Genomic DNA, 13,282 nt, shown 5'->3' on the forward strand with positions numbered 1-13,282 from the left:
TTATAACTTTTTCAGTAAAAACATAAAACATAAGAAAAGCAATGAAATATTCTATATAGTTGTATTTTGTACAAGAAATCCAAATATAGCATTAAAATTCTCGAGAAAAAAATCTGCAGTAAATGCACATGAATAAATGCACATGAATATGCTGCAATATCAGAAAAATTCTATCCATTTAAAAGAAAAAAGTTAGAAAGCTCAAAGTTGAATTGTAATGAAAATTGCAAGAAACCAAAATCTAATACTGGGACTGTTTAAAAATGAATATATTGCAAGATTTTTTTAGTATTATAAAAACTTTCCACTAAATTGCTCCCATCCTGCCTCCTTAAAATACTAGATATTATCTTTTTTTAGGCAATTATGTGTGAATACTTTGAAAACCTTGGTAGAATAAAAGAAACAAAAAGAATTATTTTAGAATTTACATATTTATATAGCAGGATAAGTGGTGATCACCTTGTAAAAAAAAAAAAAAAAAAAAAAAAAAAAGAAAAAAAAGGTCATGTCACTAGAAGTCATGTGAAATTATTTTGCAGTTGAACACCTGCAATTAAAAGGGAATATTTTTTGCCAGGAAAATAATGTGAATTTTTATATTTGTTAAGTGTATTTAATTATTAATTCAGATATGATATTAGTTTTAAGTTAAAACTGCACCCGTTTACAAATAATTTTTAAACGAAATTTTTGTACAATCCTTTTTCTTGTTAATACAGCAAACAATGTTGAATTATGTATCTTTTAAGGATCTAAAAAAAGTGAATTTTTGGCCAGAAGTTAAAATTGCTTTTTTTAAATTTTTTTTTTCTTTAGCTTTTAAAACTGTTAACCAAATAATTTTTATAAATGTAAATTTTTCAAGTTTATCTTAATAATAAATAAAACTAGTCACAGTATTATTCATATATTTGGAAGAGATATTTAGTTTTCAATATTGGGAGTTGATAAATATAGCAAATATTTAGTTTTGACTAAATGTTTTAACATGTTTTTTCTTTCTTTTAAATTTATTAAATTCGATTGATATTTTTTTTCTGTATAAGAATGTTTCAAGTTTATTTCTATGAGGAAGTTTTTTTTTATATATTTTTAAAAAGAAATGTTTATTCATATTAGAAAAGTCAAATTATCATATTTCCATAAAAAAATTGTGTAAACTAAAACTGTTTGCTTTTTATTTCTAAGTAGTTGAGAATTTTTTGTATCAACAAGTTTTACAAAATTCAGTTCTTATTTAGAATTTAACTTTAAAACAATGCAGAAAAATCTTGGATGTATGTGCTTGTCACGGAATAGAGATGTCATATTAAAAAATTATGTATATTGATCAAGTAGTTTTTTAACTAAAAAAATCACAATTTACGATATTTAGTGAAGCAAAAAGTTTAATTATTTTAAATACAGGCAAAATCTCTGTAGTCGAATTACATTATCCTGTGATCTCTGTAATAGCCATATTTATGAAAGCCATGGTTATCTGTCCTTGAATGTTAGCATATTCTAAAAGAATATGGTGGCTCTTTCTTTTGCTCATCATAAAATTTGATTTTTGGTCCCCCTATTTCGGAGAGGGACCTATGTTTTCAGTGGCGTCCGTGCTTCTGTACGTCCGTTAGTCTGGACTATTGCCAGATAAGCGTCCATTAGTTTTTCCTGAAATTTTGCCACAAATTGTATTTCATTAAATAAATGTGCACAGTAAAAGAGAATTTTTTTACAAAAAATCCTGTTGCGCCCCCAGGGGGTCAAAATAGATTTTAAAAAAATGCCCCCAAATGGCTGAAAATGACATATTTTGCCCCATAACTTTTGATCCATCCATTAGATTTTTCTGAAACTTGGCCAAAATGTGGAGGCCATTATTCTTAATATAAATTGAGTATGGGTAACCCTGGCAAAATTCTGGTTTTCATCCCTCTGGGATTTTTAGGGCAAAAAAACATGCCTTTTTGGAACTCTTTTTTTATATTACTCAAGAACTTGATATGTATGTCTATATAGCGATTTTCCATGGTGCTGAATTCAAATATATATGTCTTAAGGTATGAAACTGCATCGTTTGTCCATTTTTCACTGGGATTCGGCATTCCCAGGAGCTCAAAAGGGGTCACAAATGCCCCAAATTGCAAAAACTGGCACTTTTTACTCCATAACTTTTGCCCCATCCATTAGATTTTTCCGAAACTTGGCGAAAATGTGAAGGCAATGTTGGCCCTTCACACTTCTCACATTCATCATTTCTTCACTATTTTTTGTGGTGTCATCTCACATGCAGTACCAGAGGGAGACCACGCATGCACGGCTTGTATTATTTGATAAAATAATGTGATCAATTTACGTAATTTTTTGGAATATGACATCTTTGTTCTATGATATGTATATCATAAAGATTTTTTTATATTTTTTGTATTTTTTTTTTTATTAAGTCGAATTCTAAATTTATTTATTAATCAGTTTTCTGTATTTATGAAGAATACAGGCCATGCTGAAATAATAACATTACTTTTTAAAAATCATTTTTTACTAAATTTTCCAACAGATTTTTCTATAAGTTTGATTTTTAAAAATATATTTTCCACACTAGTAATTTTGTATTTGTTATTTCTTTGAATTTAAATAATTTTAATTTTTAATTTGTTTGTTTAATTTTTGTTTGTTTATTTCTTTAAACTAATAATTTGTTTTCATCAGTATTTGATTGTCATTTGCTTCAACCATACATAATTTTACATACATTGTCCTTGTTTTTGCATTATAATTTATATTGGATAAGGTTCACTTTCAGTATAAATTGAATCGTGTTCCTGTAATTTCATTTTTAATGCATTTATTTTATTTACAAAATGTTGTTTCGCAAAAAAGCAAAACGTTTCCCTTATTAATTCTCAGTTTTTTTTTTATATTGAATAAGTTCAGTTTCAGTATATTAGTTACCATGTTATTTTTCTTCTTTTCAATGCAGGTTTTTATAAGTTTTCTAATGCTTTTGTAAAAAGTTCTCATTCATTATCTGACTGCTGGACAGATCTTGCTTGTAGGACTTGAGATGTGACAATTTTTCAGTGATTTGGCCTACTATTATGAAGGTCACGCTTTAGGACTCAGAATGTAACATGTTGAAGGGAAGACATTTTTAAATGTCACTTGAACTTAGAGGGAGCAAATTTTTTTTTTTCAGTTTGAAAAAGTATCAAAATAATTAAGACAGCTAACTGCTCTAAAAGGCAAGAATAGCTGGGAAATGGGATCATTTTACATTAAATTTATATGCGAAACTAATCCTTCCACTCAAAGTTTTAAATTATTTTTTGTTTTCATTTTCTTTTTCTGGAATTTTAGGGTGTTCACACATAATCGTTTGAAAAAAATATATATAATCTTATTATTTTAAATTTGTAGCTAGAATTATAATTTAAAAGTTGGTTATATCTGAAAACCATTATTTCTCAAAGAAGCCACTATTTTATAAAAGAATCACTAACTGCATTAACTTTAGTTTAGAAGAACAAAGAAGTTTGTTCAACTAAGCCTGGAAAAGAAAAAGTGTGAATTTTTTTTTTTTTTTTTTTTTTTTATAAATAGCTGTTTCTGGTAATTATTAGTAATTTTTGTATCAACCATTATGCCTACTAGACAGTTAAAAAAAAAATAGTATCTAATCTAATAGATCCTGCACTATCAATCAAACTCTCATGGGCTCTGTAGCACTAGTGCTCTCTTGACAACATAAATACTCTTTATTAACCTGATGAGTAGCAAAATCTCACCTCTTCACTGCTAAGGTCCCCAGATGACAGAAAGCCATTTACTCTCATAGTTTCTTCTTTTGAACTGCTAGGCTTTGGAATTCCCTCTCTGTTTCCTACTTTGCTGACTGTATTAACATGCAGAAACTTAAATGCAAACCGAGATCTCTCTTAACTCCATTCACAGCAGTCTGTTGTATATTATGCCTCAGTGGTAATGCGTCTTGTTTGGGTTGAATATGATTAAAAATAAAAATAATGCCAGCAAAACTGTTAAATTGTTGACTTTTGTTGAAACGGAGACAAATTCTTTTAGATATTGTAATTAATACTGTTACATGAAAAATGCTTGTCCCCTTTTTCATGCAAGTAAAAGTAAAGAGAATTAGTAAATGAAAATAAAATGAGAGAAAATGGGAATCGAACCCTGGAGATAAGTTTTAAAGAACAATAGGTTTTAAATGGAATCTCCAGTAAATTGTTGATTCTGATAAAATATTTAATAAATAAACTATTCATTGTTAGAAAGAATGTGGATAATAAAATATGAGTTAAATGAATTAGATATGTAGGTTGAATTACTTTGTGAAAACAACAAAGGAAAAATGGGAAATCAGAATGTTCGGAAACGTGCAGGTCGCGCATGTTGATGGCACATGAATTGTGGTCACGTTGGCCGGACATGCATGGATTTCTCAATATAGGAAGTGAAAGTTAGTTAGTTAGGAAAAGAAGTTAGAAGAAGGGAGGCAGAGAGTCAGTCAGACGAGAGTCTGACCAGGGAAGAGAAGGTTCAGTTCGAACCTTGGACTCTGGAAGTGAGAGGGTTTTAAACAGAAAAAGGTGTAAAGAAAGAAACTTTGAATTCCTGAATGCAAAGCCATTGACCGGTCAATTGGAAGGAATAAATGATCATCATGTTTTTTTATAACTGCCGTCTCCTCTGTCCATCATTACAACAAGAAAAGGTATTGTCAATTTTTATATAAGAACCATTTGAAAATTATCATCTAAAAAAATATATGTTTAGAAAGTATATGTGTCATACTATTTATGTTATATAAACAGAGCCATTTCATACAGAACTGTCAAAGCATAAATGCCAATCTCTCAATCTATCTATCTAGATATCTAGATATGAAATCCCCTCTCAAAGTGTAATTATATGTACTCTCTCTCAATTATAAACTCTCTCTCTATTTATATATATCTCACTAATGTCTCCATGTCTTACAATATGAACACTTACAACATGAACTCTCCTAAAGCTCTTATCCTTCTTAACATGAATACAAAAGAACATACGTTCATCATTGTAATAATAACACAACGTAACAATACTTGCTACAACAAAAAGAGAAATAAACATACAATTATAATTTAATGTATGAAAAATAAAAAAAATAAATATATGAGTACAAAAAATATTAAGTTTTCATAATTTTATTTTTTTATAAGGGAATCTCCACTTATCAAGGCCCGAATGCCACTTGGGATTCGGGTTAATGGGGGTCATTGGGACAATAGTGTAGTAAATATTAGTGGTGAAAATTGTGTAGAACTTAATTATTTAAGGGGAGGGCTCAATAATAACTTGGTTACATTGAACTTGAAGACGACCATATTGTAATCAGCTGGAAAGCATGCCAGTGGAACAGTTCTACAGTCAAGAAGTTGTAGAGCAGAAGCTTTGTTCATGGAATTTGTGTTTTGATTTCGGCACAGATACTGGGGGAAATTGCTGATACTGGTTGTATCTAGATGAGTGCTTTTTGTGAAAGTTTGGCAAGGTGGGACTGTAGATTGAAGCTCAGACGAGCATTTACCATGAGAATAACAAGAGAGCAGGGACAGGTTAGCAACATCTCCTCTATAGGAATAAGATTGCAGCAAAAAGCAAAGGATATCACCTGCAAGGTTTTGAAGGAGTGATCAGAGTAGCTCCTGCCTAGATGTAGTAAGAGTACTTTATTTAAGGACATATCTGACTCCTACAGGTAGAGGACTCAACCATTTTTCTGGCGATTTTGGCAACAGATTTGATATAGGTATTCCATTTTAGATCAGGAGTGAAGCTCAGACCCAGAAGCTTGTCAAAATAGGGATTTTCTTTGAGATGAGTCATTCATATCAATTGGGACCAAGTCGGGATCAAAGTGTTTATGGTGAAAAGATAGAAGCTTGGTTTTGGATGCGTTAAAATAAACTAGCGGCCTTTTGCCCCATTGCACCATGTGCTCAAGGTTGGAGGATAGAGACAGATCTTGGTCCATATTGGCCATAGATAGTAATGTCATCCGCATATATAATGATGAAGGAACTTAGAATGTAATTTTGGATATCATTGATATAGATAAGGAAGAGTTTGGCCCAAGATGAATCCTTGAGGCATGTTAGCATTGATACTTTGAGTTTCAGACTTCTGCCCATCAGTGACTACTTGTAAAAACCTATTGGAGAGAAAAGATTCAATCGTTGAAAAGACATTTCATAGTTGAAAAGATTCAATCGTTGAAAAGACATTTCATAGTTGAAAAGATTCAATCGTTGAAAAGACATTTCATAGTTGAAAAGATTCAATAGTTGAAAAGACATTTCATAGTTGAAAAGATTCAATAGTTGAAAAGACATTTCATAGTTGAAAAGATTCAATCGTTGAAAAGACATTTCATAGTTGAAAAGATTCAATAGTTGAAAAGATTCAATAGTTGAAAAGACATTTCATAGTTGAAAAGATTCAATCGTTGAAAAGACATTTCATAGTTGAAAAGATTCAATCGTTGAAAAGACATTTCATAGTTGAAAAGATTCAATAGTTGAAAAGACATTTCATAGTTGAAAAGATTCAATCGTTGAAAAGATTCAATAGTTGAAAAGACATTTCATAGTTGAAAAGATTCAATCGTTGAAAAGACATTTCATAATTGAAAAGATTCAATCGTTGAAAAGACATTTCATAGTTGAAAAGATTCAATCGTTGAAAAGATTCAATAGTTGAAAAGACATTTCATAGTTGAAAAGATTCAATCGTTGAAAAGATTTAATCGTTGAAAAGATTCAATCGTTGAAAAAAACATTTCCAGCTATTCCATAGCTGGAAATGTTGGATAAATTATTTTTGATCTTGAGTGGAAAATTGGGAAGTAGATGACCCTTATTGCTCAGGGTTGAGTTTGTTGCAACTTCTCCACAAAGAGTTTGGCTTTAGCAAATGCTGACGAAATCGCCTCGGTGGGTTGATAATGGTCAGGATAGAGGACACACATCTATTGAGGACCATGTTCGGTATTCGCCAAAATTCATCGGAACAAAGTCTCGGTCCTTCTACTTTGGACTTAATGGACTGGGCATATGACTTTCTCACATTTTCTATAATTCTTTTACAGTTACTGTTGGCAGTTCTAAAGGCGACTTTAGTTTAAAGCAATTGAAGTAGTGTTTTCTGTGTTATGGTGGCAGCACATGTTTTAATTTTTATTGAGACAACCGAGTGGTCAGAAGATCCTACCAAAAACAGAACGTTTCAAGTTTAAGGCATGGTTTTGAAAAAGATTGAGAAGATTTGCAAATTGTCCATCAGCATCGGATACCAGAGTTGGTTTGGTGACAATCTCTGTTAGGCCATAAGCAAGAGAGAAATCCTAACAAAATCTGCCTTCGTTATCTGTTTTGTGTAGATTAGTTTTCAAAATTGTGAACATTGAAATTTCCACAGATGTGAATGTTGGTTGGGGTATGAGCAGACAGTGGACGATAAATTTGCTTAGTTGTACGCTCGAAGATAATCTATCGTTGTAGGGACAGGAGAGGGCAAATATATATGTTGTTCTGTGAGTAAGTGAGAATAAAGACAAAAGAATGAGTGAAGAAAGAAATAGACCATTTAAAAGGAAAATACGTAGCAGTTTCCCTTAAATATGGCATTGAAAGGCCACCTCAAAAGCTACTGCATGGTCCTTCACCACATGGCAATGTAGCAGCCCCAGTATTTTACACCTGATAGGAGAGCCTCCTTAGGAATTACACTAAGGTTCAGGTCCCTGACTATCAGGCAAATAACGTCAACTCAGGGAAATGTTTACGTCCAGCACCCTTATTAGTGATATTGGAATGGAAAGAGAGTTTAGTAATCCCTAGCTAATACTCACACAAAACCGCCGACCAAATATACAGCTTTTTCTTTCTCCTTTGTCAGAATCATTGCTCATTCATTTGAAATGAGGATTGAGTGACAAAATAAGGACTGCTGAAACTGCATCCACAATGCCTTTTCTACTCTCCTTAAGAAAAAAAACAAACTCAGTCTTATACTTTAAGTTCAGAACTATTTTGAAAAAGTTTGAAGATAGGTCACTCTCTCATGGTGTCACATGGCCTAAATGAGAAAGCTTAGAGAGGAAACTAAATTTTCATTGGTAATGGCCTCAGATCTACAAAAAACAGTTTTCTTTAAATTTTTTTATTGCAATTTCACCCCAAACAAGGCACATTGCCACTTTGCTGTAGGGGGCTACTATCAGGGACATAAGCTATAGGGGTACTATGTGGGGAGTTGGGCAGCAAGATGTCGGTTCACGTTACAATTGAACTTCTGCATGTCAGTACAGTTGGGGAAGCAGGAACTCAGAAGAGAATTCCAAAGTCCAGCAGTTCTGGGGAAGAAACTACTGGAGTAAAAGGCTCTCTTGCATCTACGGACCTCAACTGTGAAGGGGTGGGATTTTGCTGTTTGTCGGGGGTATTTACGTCGAGGGGGGCACAAGTGCTTACAGTTTGTCAGAGCATTCACCATTGAAATACTTGTAGAACAGGCAGAGGGATGCTACATTACGTTGATGGGACAGAGACTGAAGCTTAGATGACAGTGCAGGACCTATTAGGTTGACGACTCTCTTTTGAACCTTGTCTAGGAGTGAGAGACTAGTAGCAGATGCACCAGCCCAAATATGACAACAATACTCCATACATGGGCGAATGATGGCCTATAGAGGTACAGGATACTTTCAGGCGTTAATAGCTCTCTAGCACGGTAAAGAGAACCTACCTTTCTCACAGCGTTTCTGGCAATGCTCTCAATGTAATTTGCAATACCTTGTGAACGAGTTCAGTCTTTTTAAGAGGTTGTGTTTATGGACAGTTTTTTTTTTTTTTTTAGTTATCTGGATACATTAATATAGGTGGCGCTGACAGTTTTGGAAAGAGGAAAAGGACAAAAAGATTTTTTAAATTTTAAGACAAGAAAAAAGGAATGGCAAGTTTATTTTGTAGCCTGTGTTAGATTTTTACATAGAAAATAGTTAAAAAAAAAAAATAGAATTAGTGATGGGCAGGCAAGTACCATCCTTGGAAGATGCACCACGCAGTTTGTCCCCACCAAAATGAGAATCTATGGGGGTGTCAGCTCCCAAGTGACAGCAAGTCGAGTTTCAGTTGATCTTACTGTATTCCTCAAATAAGTAAATCAAAGTTTATTTGTAGATTGCGTTTGGCAGGCTAATATAAGGCATGCAGTGGAAATGAGGAGCCGTGGACTCTGAGGGGGGGGGTATAGTTTATATATTTTTTGTGTTTTCATTTTTCATGAACAAAATCTATTACAATAATAAATGGAACTGAAAATAAAAGACAGGAAGTTCTGAAATGCTCTTCTATGCTCAACACAAAGATCCTTACAGTTGCGGCAGTTTCTTTGAACAAAAGCGAATCATAGACTTGCATTATCCGAAAAAAGAAAGAAAAATATAAACATGCATTTTTTTTTTTTCGTCTATTTCTTTTCATGGGATTGAAAACATGAAATGATGAGAAATCACATTAGTTCAAAAAGTACAAATATTCAGGAGTAAAAGACAAAGCAACAAATTCTCTCTTATTTTCTTTTTTTCTCTTCCTCTCTTTTCTCTGTTCTCTTTTCTTTTATGTGTGAGAGAAGATTAACATCACTCTCATATCTTTCCATGATATATACAGTAGTATTCAAAAGGAAAATCAAGCGACCCAACTGTATTGAAAACGCTTCTTTACTTTAAAAAAAATGATAGCCTTGTGCTATTCATTTCCTTTTTTTCTTTTTCTTCTTTCATCTCTTTTTCTCCAACGGTAAAATAATCCCATTTAACAGAATTGACCTGTCAAGACGAATTGAATCAAAATAATCCCATGTAACTGAATTGATGAATTTATGGTTGCGTTAAGATGAATTAAAACAAAAATCTATTTTTGTTTCTTGCATTTCTCGGATGTTCACTTGTCCTATTTCCTGACTAAGCTTGATCTGGGCTGATTTTTCTTGATTTTATTGTTCCCTTGTGGCTTGACTTTCTATCTAGGCTGGAATGTATCAACCAATCAGATTGCTGGATTCTGTCATCCTAAAAAATAGCCTATGTTGCAATGTCTACACTCACAATTGTACCATCAAACTGATTGGTTTGCTTGTTACTCGTACAGTCTTCATTCTAAAAATAACTTTTGTCTAAACTTGCCCTGGTGATGACGTCAGTGGAGTTAGGACCTCGACACCTGAAAATAATTAAGATGAATCTGTGTTTTTTCCTGATTAGTTTACAAATTTCGTGATGGAATTCATCATAGCAGAACAGTAACAAACTTAAAAGAGCAGGGTAACGGAGTGTCATAAAAAAAGTTGCAAAAACAGCCGTTAACATTTTTATCACTCTACTAGCATTGTCAAGTTGAAAAATCCGCCTAAAAGTTTTAATTCATGCAGATTTCATATTTATTATTATAAAGCAAATTCTCTATTGTACTCGATATATATATAGTAATGATTTCAAAAGCTTCAAAAAGAAATGACTTCAGTGTCATCAGCTGAAATCTAAACAAAAACGTTCAGTGCTCCAGACTTGGATGTTATTTAGCACTTCTACCTTCACTGGTACTATCTAAGCTATCGCTAGATGAATAAAAAAAAAGGGCTAAAAATTAAGCGACTTCAGGTTAAAAATGTATATGCATGTTCTGAAGTTAGTCGATTTATTTCTGCCATGGTTAACTGTTTCTTTTTTTTTTTTTTGTAATTGCCTTAGCAGCTACATATATTTTACAGGCTAAAAACCAAAACAAAAATGTTCCTGGTCCAAATACTCTATATATAAAGTTTCAGATGTGTAAATTTCAGAGAAGCGTTTAATAGACGTTTTGCAGACACAAAGACAAAGCCAATGTGTGTATATATATATATATATATATATATATATATATATATATATATATATATATATATATATATATATATATATGTGTGTGTGTGTGTGTGCCTATGTGTTAAAATGTTTTCATCCTAAATTCTAAGCAATTATGCACAATGGCGAATGCATAAAAAGAATGTAAAAAATGAAAAAATCATCTAATAAGACACCAAAAAAAATGAATAATAAAAAAACACTCGTTTTTCAAACGAATATGCACATTAGTCATGAAATCGCTCACATATCCATGACTGAGTATATTAAGAAGTTCATTATAATGATTTTTAAATAGTAAAAGTAGGCTTTTAATGTCAATCTCAGAGCGATAAAAAAGTACATTTTTATAGGTGTGTGTGTATATATATATATATATATATATATATAGATTTGCTGAAAAAACTTCAAATATCATGGAATTAATATATATAACCCAATAAATAACCTAACAAAAATAACCCAACAAAATGGTGCTAATTTGAAAACTTAAATTGCTCTGCATTTTAGAATATGACTGTTGTAGAACACTCTTGAAATCAATGCTTATTCAAAGTTTTTGTTGTTGGTATTTGAAACCGACCAACAGCATAATTCTTTTAAATGTCGGTACTTACTGGACAACTGTGTGCACAATCCTTTGTTTTTAATCTTAAGAGTGTTTGATCTTCTTTGCAAATCAGTATTTCAGAAACTTAACAGAAATAAAGTCAACTCTTAAACTTGTGCAAATAAAACAAATTTATTTTTTATGTTCTACAACTAACGTGATGCAACTTCGCAATGTTACTTGAATCAGTTTTTTTTAATTATTCCAACATATTTCTTTGAAAACAGCTTTTTCAGATTTTATTTTTTTAATTTAAAAATCACATTCCCGTAATAACTCTCATGATGTATCCAGATATTAAAACCAATTAAAAATACATTTATCTTTTGTCCTAATATTAAATTTAAATACATTGCTTTCACATAATTTAGGATATTTTTTATTGTGAATCTAATGATTTGAGATGTTGAGAAATAAGTAGCAATGCTATCTGTCTAATCTACCATTGGCCAGAATAGCATTTGAATGAACAAACGTATAGAGTGATAGAGAATTCATTGAATCTTTGTATCGAACCATGAACACAAACTGCAGTGAAAATCAATGAAGAAGTGTAACTTGTTCTGCTTGTCACTCAAAAGTGTCCATTCTTATAGAATCTAAGATTTTACTAATTTGTATCTCGAGTCCAGCAACAAGTGGAGAATGTGCATACATACTACAAAGCATACAATGATGTTTAACAAAGCAGGTGTGTCAGAAATTTCGTGAAAATAGTGAATAATTCCACCCCATCTTTCCAAGCTTATAACTCCTCGAAAAATGCAATTCAAGCCCTAATTTTTTTTTCAATTAAAGGAGCAAGGACCAAGGTTTCATTAAAAAAAAAAAAAAAAAAAAAAAAAAAAAAACGTGTTTTTTTTTAAAAAGGTTTTAAACTTCGGACTTTACAGGCAAATTTCTAAAAAACAGTATATATTTTTTGTTTTAAATTTGAATATATTATGTATTGACCTTTTCTCTTCAATTTGTGAGTAAATAATTATTTACTTTTCGGTGTCTAAATTAATTATTATTAGACATTTCAAAATGGGAAGCGTGAATTATTCGACCCCCTGTCTTTCCAAGCTTATAACTTCTCGAAAAATGTAATTCAAGCCCTAATTTTTTTTTTTCAATTGAAGGAGCAAGGACCAAGGTTCCATTAAAAAAAAAACAAATAACGTGGTTTAAAAAAAAGGTTTTAAACTTCAAACTTTACAGGTAAAATTCTAAAAGAACACTATGTTTTTTTATTTTTTAATTTGAATATATTATTTATTGACCTTTTCTCTTCAATTTGTGAGTAAATAATTATTTACTTTTCGGTGACTAAATTAATTATTTACTTTTTAATAGACACTTAAAAATGGGGGGGGGGTGAATTTAAAAAAAAAACGTTTGTCTAAAATATTATATTCGATTTATTGGAAAGAACATAAAATTTCACATTGACCCTGAAAATATCGTCAAAATAGAATCAATAGAAAAATTTTGATAGATTTTTAAAGTTTAAAAATTGAAAAATATTGAGTTCGGAAAATTCATTACTGTTTAAAAGAAAAAAAAAATATTTCTATTACTTTTAAAACAACTGTAATAGTTTATTTTGGAAGTATAATCCATAAAGAAAATAAATAACCTACTTTTAACAGAGAAATTACGAGATTTTTATATTGTATTCGCAGTTTCGTGTTAGGGGTGTCAAAAATTCCTACAAAAATTCTGATACTGCT

General features: G+C 31.3%; 1 protein-coding gene across 2 annotated transcripts in view; it reads left to right on the forward strand.

The window, feature by feature from the left end:
• The window catches only part of LOC145249675 (fatty acid binding protein 1-A, liver-like), a 38,753-nt gene that overhangs the window by 21,258 nt on the left and 4,213 nt on the right, over positions 1–13,282 (forward strand). The window lies entirely within an intron of this gene.

Source organism: Euprymna scolopes, chromosome 28, assembly GCF_053919585.1.
Source record: "Euprymna scolopes isolate OS-2025 chromosome 28, ASM5391958v1, whole genome shotgun sequence".
In the NCBI taxonomy this organism is placed as follows: Eukaryota; Metazoa; Mollusca; class Cephalopoda; order Sepiida; family Sepiolidae; genus Euprymna; species Euprymna scolopes.